The 5,027-nt window shown below is 35.0% G+C and overlaps 1 pseudogene; it reads left to right on the plus strand.

Moving 5' to 3' along the window:
* Window positions 1–1,327: 1,327 nt before the first annotated feature.
* Window positions 1,328–2,306, plus strand: LOC116852653 (annotated as a pseudogene).
* The last annotated feature ends 2,721 nt before the right edge of the window (window positions 2,307–5,027 follow it).

Below are 5,027 nucleotides of genomic sequence, written 5' to 3' on the forward strand. Positions count from 1 at the left end.
CATGTTTCATAGAAATCCTTAATAAAATTGAAATCCGTCTGCCATATTGGATCCGCCATTTTGAATTTTTGAAAACTAACTTTAGATTCGTAATCAGCAAGGCCAAAAACCCCTAGATACCATATTTCATAGAAATCCTTAAAAAAAATGAAAATCCGTCCGCCATGTTGGATCCGCCATTTTGAATTTTCAAAAACTGACTTCAAATTCGAAATCAGCGAGGCCAAAAAGCCCTAGATATCAAATTTCATACGAATCCTACAAACAGTTTGTAAAGTACCTTTTATCCCCCCTCCCACCAAAATTTGTAGGGGCGATTTCTACCCCAAAATTCGTTTTTGGGGAAAAACAAAAAAATACGTGTCTAATAGTTTTTGAAGAACTACTTGTATGCGCAGTTTCAGGAAAATCGGTGATTATCACTTCCCTAGTGTTACTTGTAAGAATCATTGATAATTATTTATTTTCAGTATTAAAAATACTGGATAATAAGTAATTATCAATGATTCTTAGTATGATATTTCTATAAGGGTATGTAAAACTTTTCACTTTCCACTTTTCACTCTAAGGAAAAAAGTTACATGATCGCTACCGTTATATTTAAAATCATTTTAAACCATCTTCAAATTGGGAAAAAATAGAACTGCGTTAAGCCCATGTCACACAACGGATTGGAGATGAAGAATTGCGGATTAAAGATTAGATTTCAACGAATCAACGAACTTTGGTTCTGCTTTGTTCTAATTGGTCAAGTTATAATTTTCAATCCGCAATTCTCAGTCTCCAATCCGTAGTGTGACACGGGCATTAGACTTGTATCAAACTACGGATTGAGATTGACATTTGATTGAAATTAGACCAATCTAAGCAAAGTTTACTAAAGTGATTAGTTTCCTATATTTTGATTGATCAAATTTCAATTCAATTTCAATATCAATTTGTAGCGGGTCTTATTGGAGGAACTCTTCCGACCTACGTCAGCAGTTCTCATGCTTGTTTTAATGTATATATTTCAGTAATATATGTAGAAATAAAAAAATAAGTTTAAATTATCATTTTGAAACAAACTTTTGATTATAATTAATTCTGGAATACTTTGTTTAATGCTGATATTTTGTTATGCAGATGTACTGTTAAAGGTGTCTGGTTCAATAATCGAATGACATACCCTCCTCATGAGGAAGCACCTTTACGAACAGATGAATCCGTTCGTCGACAAACTCAGAAAGATTATCACAAGGGAATTAGTCCTCTGATTACGAGACTCCAACTTAAACCTTTAAGCCAATTTCCTTTAGAATCGTTTCATCTTTTATACCTCGGAGTCATGAAACGAATTCTTTCAAGATTATATTGTGCTAAGGCTAGTAAATATAAACTACCTCGCGATGTTATCCTTGAAATAGACAATCTGTGTCATTTTCTGAAACCTTTCTTTTCCTCGGACTTTGCTCGGAGGCCACGCAGATTAAGTGATTGGAGATACTATAAAGGTACAGAACTCAGAAGACTCTTGTTATATGACGGTTATCTAATTTTCCAAACATTTCCTCGAGAAGTTTATCAAAACTTTTTGTTATTTGCCTGTGCTATCCGAATATTGGTCGATCCTATGTTAGTCAAAAACTATGCTGCTGATGCGGACAAATTACTCAGAATATTTGTAGAGCACAGTTGTACAATTTATGAGCAGATCTTTATGGTATACAATGTCCATCACTAAATACATATTGTTGCCGATTGTCTATTGCATGGAAATCTTGAACAGTTCAGTGCATTCAAATTTGAAAGTTTTTTGGGATGTATGAAAAACCTGTTGCATGCACCAGGGAAAACACTTTCTCAAATAATTTCTCGATGGAGGAGACAGTCACGTCTCACTTTTCTTACTCTATAACAAATAAATTATGCTTTGAACGTCATGAAATGGGACCAACTTTGAATTATCAAGGAGAGCAGTATAAAAAATTCGAACACCAAATAAAATGTTTTATTTGCACTCTAATGATACTGTCTTACAAGGCAATGATATAATTAAAATTTTCAACATTATAAAATGTAATACTGGAGAAATTTGTTTAATTGCCAGAAGATTTAAAGAAAAATCATTTGTTCTTTTATCCATTTCCTTCCAGCTGCATAAATATATTTATTGTTAGCGCTCTTGGATCATTAAAAAAGTTAATGATATTAAACAAAAAGTTGTATTGCTGCCTCTTCCTGAAAAAGATAGAACAGGTAATTGGATCTCTTCAAAGAAAGTTTGTTTCCCAATGCTTTATTCAGAATGTAATGTTGAACTGTAATTGTTGTACAATTGTACTATAATGTAACAAAAAGTTTATGTAATTGCGACGGTAGGCCGTCGCTCCGGAAATGCCACGGATCTATGCTCGCCGTATGCCGAGTTCGCCAAAAAAATAAATCAGCGATGGTGGATGTAAAATATGTAATATTTATTATTAAGTTTTGAAAGGACGAAACAGATAAGTAACTTAATGCTATAACACAAGATGAGTAAGTATGGTGATACAAGGTAATATAATTAGCTAGGCGGGACGCCGTCCCGAACGGCGGTGCGGTACACGCTTCTGGTTTCGAAAGGACGGTTCGCGGTACTTCGGTACCTCGCGTGGGTCCAGTCGTACTGGAGAGGTAGCTTCGTGAGGAACCAGGGAGACCTGGTGGAGACGCGGCAGTCCGCATCCCTATCCTTTAGTGACCTCTAGGAACCGTCGCGGAGGATGTTGTTGTTATCGGCGCGTGACGCAGTTACTCGGGGAATTATCATGTAGGAGCCAGGAAGTCCTGGCGGAGACGTGGCAGTCCGCACCCCTTTCTTATGATAATCCCCGTTTCGGCGAGGAGTCTCGCCAAGATATACTATAGGACGAGAAGCCTTGTCCTCGGAATGGCTTGGCGAGTAGACTCGCGGATAGAGTGGTTACGAGAATTCTCGTGGAAGTGCAGCTGGTAACGAGTATCCTCGTTAACGGACTAGATACGAGTATACTCGCGGAAAGCGACGAGAAGACTCGTCTTCGGAGGCGAGAAGTCTCGCGGATAGCGACGAGCAGGCTCGTCTTCGGAGGCGAGAAGTCTCGCGGGCCTCGGTAGTCGGTTCGGAAGCGGAGTGACTACCTCGGTGGAATCTCTCTTCGTTCGCGCGGCGTCGCGTAATATACTCTCACGATTGAGAGTCGGGGTACGGTGCGGCGCGGAAACGCTCCGTCGCGTGAAGTGGTGGTAGCTTTATAATAGATGGCGCCTAGGCGCCGGTTTCCCGTCCGACTGATGTTCGGTCGGACGGGTTCGTGACGACTCGGTACTGAGCCGTCACATAATTTATATAACTAATTTATATAATCCATTTATTATTTTTGGAACACAATAAATTTGTTCTATTCAATATCACTTTGAATTATTGTGTTTCTTTTCCTTGGATAATATTTTATATTATATTTAATTGTATAATATTTATATTATATTACATATTTCCTTCAATGTAAATTTGATTTATTTACAGCGCGCGCATGTGTAGAGATTAAAATATTGATTGTCCATTAACAGCGTCTCATTTTTGCCACGTAATGACTCAGGAAACATAATATCACTATTATATATAAAAAAAAAAAAAAACAGATATCCACGTAATTGATATGAATCACGTGGATGGGCATTTATCCACGAAATATCGATAAATTGAAGTCATCCTCCATCCTCCAAATATCGACGTAAATTCTATTGCTTTACTAAGGTCTCCAATAAAACAGTAAAATCTATGTTAATATTTCGACGATTAAGTATTTTTATTTGATAATGAAAAAATATTACGTCCATATAAACACAGAGACAAATGTTTCTTTAAATTTAATTTTTCTATTTATTTGTGTGCGTGATTTAGATTTCTTTAAAAATGAAACTATATATTTTTATATAAAATATTAATTATCCGAATAAAAATGTTGTTCTGATAGAAAAAAACAATATTATTTAGTAAAAAAAAATATTGTTTGTAGTGACATATTGACAAAAACAAATACATTATGTACACGTCGAATTTACGTAATTTACGTGGACTATCCCTTATAGAAATATCATACTAAGAATCATTGATAATTACTTATTATCCAGTATTTTTAATACTAAAAATAAGTAATTATCAATGATTCTTAGTATGATATTTCTATAAGGGATGTGGTTGGGCATAGCATAATTTAATGAATTATTAAATCTGTAGTGTAATGAATCATTATAATCTGCAGCCAATATAATCTGTAGTTGCAGTCAATTGCAACTTGCGCAATTGAGATGCTCTTCTATTATAATAAAAACTGTATTGCCCAGATAGAACAACAAATCATAATAATCATAACGTCAAAATGAGAAAATAACTAAAAAATTCATTTTTCAATCATGATTCGATCATTTTTCTACTCATTTTGGTGTCATTGTGATCGTTTGTTCTACTTGGACATGGGGATATGGCTAACATGAAATCGACATTGATATTTCGAAAATGAAATACCTCCATTTATCGAGGATAAATAAATGTTGCATCTATATCGAAATTCCGTGGATGAATGTAGTTCACATTCATCAACGTAGTTTACATAAATTATGTGGATTCGATGTGGATATAACGTATTTGTTTTATCGGGATATGGTTAACGTGAAATCTACGTTGATATTTCGAAGATGGAATATCTCGATTTATCGAACCCTTATAGAAATATCATACTAAGAATCATTAATAATTACTTATTTTCAGCATTAAAAATACTGGATAATAAGTAATTATCAATGATTCTTAGTATGATATTTCTATAAGGGAAGACAAATGAACGTTGCATCTACTACTGTGTCCAAAAAGTAAGGTGACATTGCATTTATTTCGAAAATTCTTTATTTATTCTTGCAAATCAATTTCGTCCCCTTCAAAGTAATCCCCCCCTGATATAATACACTTATTCCAACGGATTTTCCAATCTTCGAAACAGTTGTAATAATCGATTTCAGGAATGGCC

Source organism: Odontomachus brunneus, unplaced genomic scaffold (assembly GCF_010583005.1).
Source record: "Odontomachus brunneus isolate Ranch 3 - 2012 unplaced genomic scaffold, Obru_v1 Obru_scaffold_244, whole genome shotgun sequence".
Classification (NCBI taxonomy): domain Eukaryota; kingdom Metazoa; phylum Arthropoda; class Insecta; order Hymenoptera; family Formicidae; genus Odontomachus; species Odontomachus brunneus.